The sequence below is a fragment of the Plectropomus leopardus genome, chromosome 23 (assembly GCF_008729295.1).
Source record: "Plectropomus leopardus isolate mb chromosome 23, YSFRI_Pleo_2.0, whole genome shotgun sequence".
NCBI lineage: Eukaryota > Metazoa > Chordata > Actinopteri > Perciformes > Serranidae > Plectropomus > Plectropomus leopardus.
Window position 1 is genome coordinate 1 of NC_056485.1, and position 14,885 is coordinate 14,885.

Sequence of the window (14,885 nt, forward strand, 5' to 3'; positions counted from 1 at the left end):
TTAACCTCAACCAGTTCCTCCTTGCCAAGATTCAGTGGTTTGTAAGTTTGTGTGGAGAGAGTATGAGTTTGTGTGTGTGTGAGTGTGTGTGTGTTCAAATAGGAGTTCAAACAAAGGGGGATGACAAACATCTTCCTCTTTCTTTTTCTAAAGATAGAGTTCTTTCTCATGTTTTTTTTCTTTCTCACTTTCTATTTATCAATCACACACACACACACACAGACACTCTGATTCTGTTGCCTGTGTTATTGTTTTTAGTGAGCCCCTCTGTCTATGGATATTTCTAATGATAGGGCTGGGTAAGTTGTGCTACTGTTATTAAGATTTTACAGGATGCGAACACACTCACACACGCACACTAACACAGGCCTGTCATTGTCCTGTCACAGTCACAAGCTATTTTTGGAAACCTTTCCCACAGGCTTCAGTGCAAATGCCTCCCTCTTTCTCTTCCCACAGCACCCGTCAACCTTCTGTCGTCCTCTGTCACCATGCCAGCCAATCAGAGTCTTCTCTGAGTGGCTCTAGCAGGAAGTAAAGCTAACAGCCCACCAATCAACTAATAACTACTCTCTGCAGCAAGATGTTGATGAGGGTCATTGTGCCTGTGGATGCAGTACTAATGGTATAATTATGGCTTGATTACATGAAAACACTTTGCTGTGATATGGGACCGGCTAGTTGGCCATGTACACACATAGCAGGAAAATAAAAAAAGGGTCCTTATTTATAATGGGATTGTGCTTCATGTATAGATTTTTTTTAATGAAGAGGATGCACTGCACAATCACTGTAAGGTAAATGTAATCATATGGAAGTAGAGATTGTTTAAACAAACTGGACTGTGAAAAGTAAAATACATGACAATGACAAGCTCCATGTGTAATGCTAAGCTGCCACAAATGAGCTACCTCAAAGGCCTTAGGAAGTGACTCTTAGTTACATTGTAGACTTCATTAAATTGAGGGGAAGAGAGGCTAAATAAGAATCATAGAAGCCAAGTCATGCAAAGATAAAATATCCCAACAATACAAAAAACACAAAACAACCTATTTTTGAGTTGTTGAAAGCACACAGAGAAACAGGACCTTCCTCGTCCGCCTGATATGTGAACATGTGGTGTTACTTGAGAACGCAGAAGCAAGGAAACCCGTCACGTGCACATGAAATGCAACAAGACAGCATTTGGTTATAACACTGCCGGTAACATCATAAGGGCGGGTGGGGCACCGGATGGTGGATGAGTGGATGATTATGCAAGAGTCCAATGTTTCCTTCTGTTTGTCTGTGTTTTTTATACCTTACTATGTGCCTCCTTCCTAACCATCCATGACTTTGTCCCCTAATCCTTACTATCCTGCCAGCATGTGCATTTGCAGACGTCCCAGCAATGGTTGCCCCATGTGGTGTTACTGTGTAAACATAACCATATGCAGTGTCAACCCACCATGTGTATTTGTTGACATCATGGTAGCAGCATCCCTGAATGCGAAGAGCAGATGCAGAAGGATATCTAAAACGTAATATTTAGACACAGAAGCCCACTGCAAAGCTGCAATATGTGACAACTTCAGATGAAAACGTGTTGTGGTCATTTTCTTTCAGCAGTGTGTACACCAATGTCACCTGGGGGTGTTCCAGAAAGGAGGTTCAACAAACTCTCAGTCTAACCCTGAACTCTGAGTTGACTTACTCTGACATGGGAAAATCTGAGTATTCGATTCCAGAACAGCTGATTTGAATTTGTTCAATCAACTCAATGAGCCTATATTTAGAAAGAAAAGTAACACCATTGCAGCAGCTAAGGAGAGAGAAGAGGCATGAGAGAAAACTAACACCATTGCAGTAGCTAAGGAGAGAGAAGTGGCATGGGAGAAAATTGCTGCCCATGTCAATGCATAAGTTTGAATGCACTTGTCCATTGACTTAACATTAACCCACACTTTTTAAAAATTGTAGCATGCATGTGAAAACGAGGTGGATTAAATAAATTCTGATTTTCATTTAGGTGCAATCCCACAAGGGAAAATTGAACTTGGAAGCAACTGAAAAATAAAATATAAAAACATCATTCACAAAGCTAAGGCATATTTTGCGATGCTATGATCGTAGGCCTATCTCACATTGGTTTTATTCATATTTGATGTAGGCTGTTTTAACATCTACTAATTTAAACCCCAAAAGAATGCTGTTTCAACACAAATACAAGGTACAAGGTAAATGTATTATCATTTTTCTTAAATGCGGTTTAAGAGGAAATTAAATTAAACTTGACCCTAAGTCCTGCTATATCTTTTTGGCATTGAAAGAGAAGTTGAGCAGTCTCACAGCCTGGGGAAAGAAGCTGCTTGGTATTCTGGTGGTTCAGCAGTGGATACTTCTTATCTTTTTTTTCCAGATGGGAGCAGGGTAAACTGACTGTGGCTATGGTGGCTGTTGTCTTACAGTATTCTTTGGTCTCTGTGCAGACACCTCACGTTACCGAGGGCACTGATGCTCTGTAGATGGGAACCAGTGATGTTCTGAGCAGTTTTAATCACCCACTGTAGATCTTTCAGTAGAAGTTAACCAAGATCTTACTCTGGAATTTGGCCTTCCTAAGTTTCCGTACGAAGTAGAGCATTTTCTGTGCTATTTTAACCAGAGTGGTGATGTGTGTTCACAGTGATAGTTGTTCCAAGTAATCTATAGCTGTTCACCTGCTCCACCTCAGCTCCACTGATGTAGACAGGAGTGTGTCTTTTTATCCTTCTTTCTAAAATCAACAATTTTTATTGACATTGAGCAGTAGGTTGTTCTCTGTGTGCCACTCTGCAAGATTGTTGATTTCCTCCCGGTATGAACTCTCATCATTGTTTGTCATATGACCAATGATGGTGGTGTCGTCCACATACTTCACAATAGAATTCTCCTGATGTCTGGGAGTCATGGGTGTACAGCATGAACAGGAGGGGGCTGAGCACACAGCCCTGGGGGACTCCGGTGTTGAGCACTAATGTAGAGGAGGTGTGACTGCCAATCCTAACTCTCCGGGGGCTGCATGTGAGGAAGTCCAGTATCCAGTTGCAGAGTGTTGTGCTGAAGCCCAGAGTGTTAAGTTTTCCAATCAGCTTCATGGGAGTGATTTGGGAATGATTGTGTTGAATGTTGAGTTGAAGTCAACAAATGGCATCCTGATGTAGCTCTTCTTATTCTCCAGATGAGTGAAGACTGAGTGATGCACAGTAGATATGGCATCCTCTGTGGATCTGTTGGTTCTGAAAGCATACTGGCAAGGGTCCATGCTGGCAGGGATGTTGTCTTTGATGTGCTGGAGAACCAGTTTCTCAAAGTACTTCATCAGTATGGGGTTAAGAGCCACAGGGCGGTAATAATTAAGACTACACACGGCAGACTTTTTAGGTACAGGGACGATGATGGCTGTCTTGAGGCAGGAGGCAACAACCTCTTGTTAAAAATGTCAGTTGTAACATAAACAAGCTAATCAGCAGAAGTTTTTAGTACATGTCCAGGAATGTTGGTGGGGCTGTGGTCACTGAGAGTGGCTAGTCCTCTGGAGGCAGAGTAGACTTCACAGCTGAATCCTTCTTGAGCAGGTCAAAGCCAGCGTAAAATGTGTTCAGCTCTTTTGGCAGCATGGCCTCACATATAATGTGGGTGCTCCTGCTTTTGTAGCCTGTGACATTTTGAATCGCCTGCCACATATCTTTAGTGCTGTTGCTGCTGAGGTCTCTGTATATGTAATGTATACAGCAACAATAAAAGCACTGGCGAATTCTCTGGACAGATAATACGGATGACATCTTAGCACCAACAAATCAAAATTTGGTGAGCACAGTCCATCCACTTTAACTGCGTTTGAACACCAAGCATCATTTATATAAACACAAAGCCCTCCTCCTCTCCTCTTACCGGAGTCTTGCGACCTGTCTGCTCTGATCAAAGTCTGCCCATCCAGTGCAAAAGCTTGATCCGGGATGTTAGTGGTTAAGCAAGTCTCTGTGAAGATGTGCGCAGAGCAGTCTCTGATCTCCCGTTGCTGGGTGAGCCTCTCATCCATTTTATTCCCTTGCGACCAGACATTAGCCAGAAGAAGGCTTGGTAGCGGAACAACTCTCAGTCCAAGGCAAGTCAGCCTTGGACTCCCACCCTCGCCACCCTGATGCTGGCACTTTTGCTTTCGGTTCTAACTGGCAGCTTGTGCAGATCCTCTCACAGTCTGCTGCATTCAGTCCTAGACCCACCCCAGGGGCCACGGAGTTGGGAAAAAAAAAAGGAAAATATAGCAAAAGTATCACGATGTTGAGGAACTACTGGCTGCTGCATCTGCATGTGCCACTGTCGTCATAGCAAATGTTCTCTTGTCTATGTCCTCATGATGTTATGACAACGGCAGGCCATGTAGATGCAGCAGCCAGTATGTATGTAGTATGTATAGTGTGTCAATGGTGCTGCTTGTGATTGGTTGGACAGGCGTGTGGGCAGGAATTTGATACCACCGAGTTCAATGCTATGCAGACTCTGACCCGGAATGATGCCACCGATGAAAGTGGCAGTGGGTGTATCTGCAATATTTTGGCTTAATTTTTGTACAGTGGGAGGGAGTGGAGATGCATTGTCCATCTTTATATACAGTCTATGGGGTGAACAAACAGATCACTTGTGATTGGATAACCCAAGACACATGGGTTACCAAGTCTGAACAGGGCCACTAGGGCTGCTACATGTTATCCAAACCATGACCACCTAGGGGTTAAAAACCACACAATACAATGGCAGAGGCCCTGGCCCTCCCCATGTGTCTGTATCTATAGTTTCTGTTAAAGCTGTAGTCTATATTCCCAACACAATTAGCAGGTCCACACGGATCTTTTAAACACAGGTATGCCCGCTAAATGGCTGTATTCCCACTGCTACTGAACTCAACATTGGAGAGTGAGTTGGCCTTTCTGTCAGCTGTTGATAAAGAGTTGGAGGCATTTGACCCAGGTGTGAATGCCAATTGTACGCATTCCCATTGCGTTAAAAAGCCAGTTATTAGTGGGTGCTAACAGGTTCTTTGTCCATTGGGAACGAGGCTTATGACAAGGGGTGAGCCGGCAGACCAAAACAGCAGAACCCACAGCCTATACAAGCATACGTGTAATTTGGAAGGAAAAAATGTGAGGTCTTCTGTGCCAAGTAAAATATTTTATACTAAGTTGTGTTAGTCAAGTCAAGTCAAGTCAGTCAATTTTATTTATAAAGCCCATTATCACAAAACATGGTTTGCATCAGAGGGCTTTACAGCATACAACATCCCTCTGCCCTTCGCCCCTCACATCACCTAAGGGTTAGTGAAGAAACCTCAGGAAGAGTGGCAGAGGATGATGAGTGATCCCTGTTCCAGGATGGACAGACGTTCCCTCTCTGCGGAGTTACGTGTCACAGATAATGAATTGAGATAAACCTTTGTTTTACCCTGTGAAAAATGTGTGCACATGTCTACAAATGAAGACCAAGCTATCCTGTGACATACGTTGATTGACCATGTGCTTTTGAATTTTGCTTAACAAATCCAAACTCTTCTTCAAAGCCTGTTCAGAAAAAGTTGGGTTGTTTGACAACTAAAATATGCTGACACCTGATTTTCAACACTCATTGGTAAAAACAGACCCTTCCTGCAGATTTGTAATTGCCTGTGCTGCAATAGACTGTAATCATTTTGGCATCCCCACTGTTACAAACCACAACAAAACAATTCAGAAAAAGGTAAAATAAAAATATAAAAATAAAATTGCTGATGTTGCTTCTTCCATGTAAATCATTAACTGGCTTTTTTAATTAAAGAGGTTTAGGTGGTGTGCTACATGATGCTATGATCGGCTTCACCTCTGATTTATGACTCTGTACCTGACAATATTATAGGAGATGATACGGGGAGGTATTTTGATTGTGTTCACTGTAATATCTTATTTGATGCTCTGACTGACTGGGAAAATTTAAAAAAAATATTTTCTTTTGATTTTAATGCTCAGGGGAAGCCAATGCACACTCATCTTAAATCTCAACATCTTGTATGGTCCAGCGTATAAGACAGTTAACTGATCGATTCAAGATGTAAACAAACACCACGAGTAAAATAAAAAAATGAATAAAAATAAAATAATGGTCCTGCAAAATGTATTCAAGCAACCCCAGTGTAAGTTCACTTACGTGCAGCCCCTACAAGAATAATTTCAGCTTCAACTGTAGATCCTTGTGCTGTAAAGTCCCTGCACTGCAGTAGGACATCTTAAACTATGATGCTAAAGTGTCAGTTATGGACGGTGTCAATTTCTGCTCATTACCTCATGTATAATGTAATGTAATGCAATGAAACGTAGTGGGTTAAACACAAGTCTTTTCAAAATTAACTTCCTCACACTAATGTCCAGGCCACACTGCATGCGTGAGCAGCTAATGATGGCATCCTTGCCAAACTCCTGTGGCTTGCATAATTGTGGTGTCCACTGGCAGCACTGGCACTGGCAGCACTGTTGCTACTGCAGAGCTGCCTGCTTTTCTAACGATTGTATATCCACAGTTAAAAGCACATACTCCATTCATTTATTAAGCTGTGCAAGCTACTGCATTGTCAAAAACACAGTCCCGCAAATGTTTCACATTAAAATGCCTTCATACTAGCCGCCTCTTAGGCGACAAGGATGTTGTTAATGCCATTGCCAGTGAGGAGGACAACCCATGCCAGGCCCAGGAGGACCAGCCTGAGACTAGCACGAAAGCGGGAGTTCGAGACATATCGGCTGCAGGGAAAAAAAGCAGAAAAAGCAGCTCTGAACACAACAGGTGTGTGCAAAACCTTCAAGAGTGACCAACAACGAAGCAGAAAATGCATAATGTTTGCAGATGAAGGGAGTGTGCCTACAGAAAATGAAACCAAGAAATTTCAAGTGAAGACATTTAATGTTGTCATTGACAAATTATGAGCTGCCTTGATCATCGCCTGTCTGTCTACAAAGACTTGAGAGATACAGATTTGAGTTTTATTCAAGTCAGAAACAACAAGCACCAGTGAGATCACAAAAAAGCAGATGCTTTAATCAGTTCATATCCATCAGACTTAAACAGCGGCTTTGCCAATGAGCTCATTCAGTTCAGATCATTTATGTGTGAACAGGCCAGGTCTCCATCAAAGATGCTAAACATCATGTTGGAACTTGACTTGCAATGAGCTTTCCCCAATGTATATGTTGCCTTGAAGATGTTTCTCACTTCGCCAGTGACAAAGTTTGAAGGAAAGCGTTCCTTTACCCACATGGCAAAAATTAAAAATGAACTGAGAACAAAAATGAATCAAAAACATTTGAAAACCCTGAAGAACCCTTTATCAATATTGGCTATTGAGTCAGAACTTGTCAGAAGCCTGGACATTAATAATGTGGTAGAGGAGTTTTCAAGGAGAAAGGCCAAAAAGAAAACCATGGCATAAGGTAGGCCTACTTCCACATTCTCACAAATTATAGTGTACCCTAATTTTCTAAAAGTAATAATCATTCTGAATCATGAAATTTAATGGTGGAGATGGCATGTCATGTGCTTGTATATACCATTTAGTCTCACAATGTAGGTAATAATGCATTGATATTGTTGCTGCTTGCCAAGGACAGCGTTACTGCAAATATGTTGTGTAAATCCTGTATGAGTGTTTCTATGTATTTTTACGATTATGCATCCTCCATAGTTAGTTTGAGACTCTATGTCAACCTCAAGTAAAGTGCTACAAATATATAGTGAAGTCTTAGTGCCTGCAAGTTGACCATAGATACCTGAGATGGACCAGTGCCAGCAAATTTAGTCACACAAACACATTCCTCACTTCTCAGAAGAACCTTAGTTCCTGATGTTAGAATTTGATCCCAACCATCTACGTCATGACAACTGCATAAATACCACTGTCTTTTCTCTGTTTGTCAAACGGTCACTTGCATGTTTCCTTTGTTCCTGTGTCGACCCAAGTGCTTGTAATAAACCTTTCCTAATTGAAGCTTCAACCAGTGTCTCTGCTCCTCAATTCCACCACAGAATATCATCCTATCAGTGACAGATAAGATCTACAGATGTCGTCATTTAGGTTGTGATCAGCAGCTGCGGCCTATGATCACAAACAAAATCTTTGTTGTAAATCCTGTATAAACTACAGGTGTTTCTACAGACTGTCATCCATGCAATAATCTGTAACAGTAGCATCACAGTTCAGTGCGTGCGTGTTTTTGTCTGTGCACTGGAGGGATGGTGTGGTGTGTGGTGGGGTGGGGTGAGGTGGCATTTAGGGGGGGCTCCCAAGACTTATGGCCTAGGGGCCTCATGTATTCTAAATCCAGGGCTGAGAGGATGCCATATCTCTTCACTCAGTCTTCACTCACCTGGAGAATAAGAACAACTACATCAGCATGCTGTGACATCAGCTCAGCATTCATCTCCCATGAAGTTAATTGGTAAACTTAACATGCTAGGCTTTCAGTATAACACTCTGCAACCGGATTTCAGATTGGCAGTCACACTTCCTCTACATTAGTGCAAAGATGGAGGCAAAGACACACACCCCTGGCTACATCAGTGGAGCTGAGGTGGAGCAGTTGAACAGCAAAAGGTCCCTTGGAATTACCATCACTGAGAACCTATCTTGGTCATCACACATCACCACTCTGGTTAAAATAGCACAGAAAATGCTCTACTTCGTACGGAAAACTTAGGAAGGCTACATTTCAGAGCAAGATCCTGGTTAACGTCTACAGAGGAGCAATAGAAAACATCACGAACTGGCATGGTTCGTGCACAGCCCAGGACAGGAAGGCTCTACAGCGGGTGACATCACTGGTACCAGTCTACAGAGAACCAGTGACCTCGGTGAAGTGAGGTGTCTGCACAGAGCCCAAAGGACACTGAAAGACAGCACCCATCCCAGCCATAGTCTGTTCATCCTGCTGCCATCTGGGAAAAAATCTAAGATTCATAAACTCCTCCTTCGACACCAAAAGAAGTAGCAGGATTTAGGGACTACTTTTAATTTAATTTTTTTTATTTAAAAAAAAAAAGATTAATAAATGTACCTTGTACCCTAATGTTCCTTAACCCTACCCTGCCCCTTCCCTATGAGTCTTTCTCCAACTTACATTACACATACAAAAATTTAGTTGCATATGCATTATAGAATAAATGAATAAATTAACTTTTTTTAGAAAGTATGAATACAAATTCATATAAGATTTCTAGCTAAGCTGAGTGCATCCTCCCTTTCCTTAAGCATAACATGCCCTGCACCATTCATCCTAGCAACAAAGAGCTCCACAGTTAAAACCTCAATTTGTCACAGACTGCTCTCCCCCTCTCCTGCTCTGCCGCTCAGCCACACCCCTCATCAGCTTTACTGCTTCCACCTGCTGCTGTCACCTGCTCACCATCTCCAATCAAACCAGTATATATGCAGCTCCACTCCGCTCACTCTTTGCCAGATTGTCTTCGCTCTCATGCCTGACTCTACAGCACTTGTTCCTGGACTGCTTACCTGGTATCGACCCGACTCACCTCGGACCTTTGCTTCATGTCTCAGCCCCGGTAAATCCACCAGCCTTCTGTCCCCGACTACGAGTTTTGCCTGCCTGCTTTCTGTTCCTCGTCTGCCTGTGGCTGGTTGGGACTCAGCCTGTTCCTATTCAGCCCAAAGACCCACTTTGTCAGCTTCACCTCGCCAGCTCCTCTCCTCTGGTGCCATCAGCCTCGCTAACTCCATCTCAAGGTCCGGATCCACTCCCAGCCCTCATCTGAACCACTTTCCAGGAAAACTTCAATCTGCAGTGAGTTTGTGCTATTTTCTCTCCACCACACTTGAGCCTTTTGAGAACTTTTGGACAATTACATGCTCACAAGTCCCACACTTTGTCTGCCTCCCCTGTTGGTCTTGTGGTAACCTGCCTGTCTACCACATGGGAGACCTGGGTTCAAATCCTGCCATACTGGCCTGCTCTACTCTGATGCATCTTGTGGTTAGCTGCTGAATAAAGACTGTTAAACAAACCTGGTTCATTTGTGCTGCAATTGGGTTCACTCTACATCCGTTCCACAATTGAAGAATAAACCCACTGTTGAATAGAGTGTGTGGTGGTTGCCACCTACACGGCAATATCTTTTTAGCAACCGTGCATGCTGATAGCCATAGCCATAGGGTGCAATATAGGCCAAATTTCACATTTGCCTCTCACACACACAGGGGTGTGGTTTTGGGGGGGAAAAGTGGGACTGACTACTCAGGGCCCCTGTGGGGAGAGGGGCCCTTAATGGGCCTGAAATAAGAGTTATTTTTTCTTTTTTTTTTCTCTCTCGAAGTTATAACTGCAATAACTAAGATTGTTTGTTTGAGAAAAAATAAATATTAAGAATTCCTGTCTGGAAAAAAATTGAGTCTTTCTCAGAGGCCCCTCTCACCCCCATTAAATGCACAAAATGGTTTAGTCCGCCCTGTGCTGGTCGGCTAGATTGATCTGTCAGCAGTGTTTCCTTGACTGTCCAAACCCCCCTGGCGACTGAATTTGTCGAAAGTGATCAGCAACAAATCTAGCTACTTGTACTGACAAAGCTTCAGCAAGAAGCATCTAACACATCCCGCTCAGCAGTTCACATTACAACCAAACTCAGAGCCGGGTACAGTGAGGACGGCTGCCGTCTCCTCCTCATCACTCTCACAGCACTCATGCAGCCAGTCTGCCCAGCAGCCTCGCAGTCCTGACCTGCAGCAGACTCTGAGTCTGCTCTGAGGCGTTACGTTTTTGTTTAAATATTCACTCTTTTTTTTTTTTTTTTTTAGTTTCACACCCCAAAATCCCTCACACAGTTCACTTTGTCTCAGTCAGTCTCACTCACACAATCAGTTTCTTGTTCCTCTCCTCTGGCCAAATATTAGCTACAAGACCACGTTTTTGTTTTGCTCTGCATTCATTAGGTCACTAAAAAAAACAAAAAGCTAACATTATAGTTATATGGCAACAAAAACAAGCTTGTAAATATATAGTTTGTAAACTAGCTGGTCAGCCTTTTCAATAAGTTTTGCCTCTCTCAGAATTTCATAATATGCAAATTAGTTGATGTCATCTAACAACTTCCAGCAACTTTTGGGAGAGCCAATAGCGACTTCCCTTACAGAGGAGTTGGCAACGCTGTCTGTCAGCAGTCAGTCACGCATGAGAGTGAGTGAGTGAAAAAGGAAAGAAAGCAAGCTTCATATGACATAGCTGACTTTGCACTAGCTTTAAAATCCTGCTAATGCCTTACAAACATGGTGTATTTAATTTCAAGTAGGATAATTTCCATTAGTGTTAAAGAAGTAAACTAAGAACGGAGGGGAATAATTCCAATTTTAGGGTCATAGCATCAAGTGCGGCTGAACCCAATTGAAAGCAAACTGTAGTTTAGGTTTTCAGAGTTTTTTCACTTTGAGGGGTTAGATTATACCAAATAAATCCAAGTCAAGTCACTTGGCTTAAAATAATCTTGTTTAATGAGGTGGGCAGTCTGAAGGACAATATTGTTCGTGGGAGGCAGGTAAAAAGCAGATGCTTTTTATTGCTATGTAAAAGCAGTGAAATTTGGGAAATTGTTGGGTTTTTTTTGGTATTTTGAGTGCGGTTAAACATAAAGGCCTCAAGTAACCTTTATTGTGTACTCCAAACAGACAGCAGGGATGTAATGTTAATGTTAAAATGTGTCTCTGTGTTTGTAAAAATAAATATCAAATCTTGCTGAAGAAATATTAGATTAACTCGTGATTATTTTTCCACAATTTTCAGGGGTGTATAACAAAGTTATAGTTATTTATTGCTTTTAATGGGTAATGCAGGTGTGGTTAGAATAATTGTGCAGGGTTGGCTTGGGTGATAATGGGGCCCAATGAGATATGTTGTCAAGGGGCCCAGAATTCCTGGTGACGCCCCTGCAGACACACAAAAAAAGCTCTCACACAAAAAACCCTCTCACACTCATCAAAATAGCTCTCATACACACCAAAAAAGCTCTCTCACACACCAAAAAACCTCTCACACACAAAAAACCCTCTTACACTCACACCTCTAGGCTGGATTACAGTTACTCCATATTATTTGGTTGTCCCAACAAATCTCTTAGGTCTCTCCACCTGGTGCAGAAAGCCACTGCTCGTATTCTAACGGGAAGCAAGAAAAGGGATCATATTTCTCCTGTTTTAGCTTCTTCGCACTGGCTCCCTGTGAAATCCAGGATTGAATTTAAAATCCTCCTCCTTACTTACAAAGCTCTAAATGGTCAGGTTCCATCCTATCTGTCGCAGCTCATAGTTCCTTACCAACCCTCAAGATCACTGCGCTCTGAAAATGCAGGGTTACTTGTGGTTCCCAAAGTTTCCAAAAGTAGGATAGGAACCAGAGCCTTCAGCTACCGTGCTCCTCTCCTGTGGAACCATCACCCAGTTTCGGTCAGGGAGGCAGACACCGTTTCAACTTTTAAGGGTAGACTTAAGACCTTCCTCTTTGATAAAGCTTATAATTAGGGCTGGCTCAGGTTGCCTGGACCAGCCCATAGTTAGGCTGACATAGGTTTAACCTGCGGGGACTTCCTATGATACGCTGAGCTCCTTTTCCTTCTCTCAATGCCACCATCAGAAAATCATGCATGTCTGTTAACTACATTGCCATTTGCAAGCTTAGCTTAGCCTCAGTAGTTTAGCTTAGCCTTATATCTGTAATAGCCATGTGGTACTGTCAATACCTGGGGCTCGCAATTACGGAACCTGGGTCTGTTGAGCTGCACTACGCTAATCCTGTTGCCTCTCGGGAGCATTCCTGCTCCCTTGCTTCCTAGTTTTCCCGGATCCTGGCTGTAACCTTGACTGTGCCTGACCGTGGTGATAGCTGTGCTGATGCTGCGACCCTGCCTTTGGTTGTGCTCGTGCTGTGGCTGTACTGATACTGTGCCCCCTGCTCGCCCTGATTGTGGTCTGGTCCTGGTTGCGCCGATGCTGTGATCTTGCCTTGACACCTCCCTATCAACATGTGCATGAGACTCTTATCACCCTCAACATCCTCATAGAGTGCAATTAATAATTTCACACCTATCGTTATTGTAATATGACATGCATCTGTTTCTATTACTGCTGTGCCTCTCTCCCCCTCTCCTCGCCTCTCTCGATGATTGTATTTCATTTGTTATTTACGACATCTATTGCACATCTGTCCGTCCTGGTAGAGGGATCCCTCATCATCCTCTACCACTCTTCCTGAGGTTACACTGTAAAGCCCTCTGAGGCAAACCATGTTTTGTGATAATGGGCTCTATAAATAAAATTGACTTGACTTGACACAAAAAACCAAACAAAAAGTATATGGAACAGTCTGTCTGAGACCTCTTTTTGTTTCAATGAGAGGCAAAAGTTGTGTGTGAAACATGGATCTATTATAAATCTGGATACAGCCTTGGGGCAGGGCCTCGTTCATTCCTATGAGAGCTCCTCAGTGGTGCATGAAGCAGAGAAAACTCTTTTTCCGGGTTTAGAAAAGTGTAAAATACCCGGATCTACTGGCCCATAGAACACGCGTAGAAGTGATTAACGACAGCCGAACGTGGCCAAGTGTGGCCGAGTGCACCCAAGCACTGACTCCATCTCACTGGCTCGCTCACACAGATGACCCGAGTGCTCGAAGCGAACAGCGCCTGTTTACGAGCATTCCTCTCATAGTAGCTTAGCATATTAGCAACAGCTGCAAATTGACGGTATAACAACAGCGGTGCCGTCGGTTTTAATATTTACATAATAATCAGATAATATCTATCACTCCATACACACGCGCGCACACACACATATACATACAACTGTATGTGAACACATAAAAAAATTATCCAGTGATTTAAGGACGTCTCTTTCCCAATGTTAGGCAAATGGGGAAAAGTCTTTCTGGGCCAGTGTGCATCACGTGACAGTGAAATCCACTTTCGGCCACTATGTAAATTTTGCTTCAGAGCGTGGCGCACTTCCTGGGGGCTTGGGCTTGACAGGCAGCCACTGGTTGGAATCGCACCTGGGCTGCTGCAAAGGCCTCAGCATAGGGGGAGCACACTCTAGCAGGTGAGCAAGAGGCCGCACCTCCATTTTCATTTTTGAGCTTCCTTTGACATACAACTTATGCCTCTCACTGAGCCAAAAAGAGGTCTCACACAGTCAAGATTGGCTTGCATACTCTTTTAAAAAAAAATGTGGTGTGTATGTGAGAGTTTAATGTGTGTGCAAGAGCTTTTTGTGTGTTTGAGAAAGCTATATTTGTGTGTTTGAGAGCTTTTTTGTTTGTGTGTGAGATTTTTTTTGTGTGAGAGTTTTTTTGCGTGTGTGTGAGAGAGCTTTTTTTGTGTGTGTGAAAGGCAAATGTGAATTATGGCCTATACAGCACCCCATACATAGCAGCCTTTGACAACAGTTAAAGTTCTGCTTTGAATCATCATTTAGTAGCATACATACTGAATGCAGTCAATTTAAGATGGACATTTTGTAATTTGTTCCCAAAAAATTTTAACTGCTGGACACACATGAAGTCCCAAATTGATTTAAATCACACAGGGTATAGTTTGGAGAAGTAGATATATTAATTACATATTGTTGCTTTGGCATCAAATCTTCATTTCAGTAAACAGGCAAAAACTCAAAAATGTGGATGAATGCAAATATTTGGGTGTTACCCTTAGCTTTAAAAATCATGTTAAAAAGCTGGGTAACACACTGAAATTTGACCTCGCAAACCTTAAACACATAAGAAACTCTCTCACTGTTGAGGCATCTAATATCTATTTAAATGCAATAATTCTCCCACATTTTTTGTACTGCGTGACAA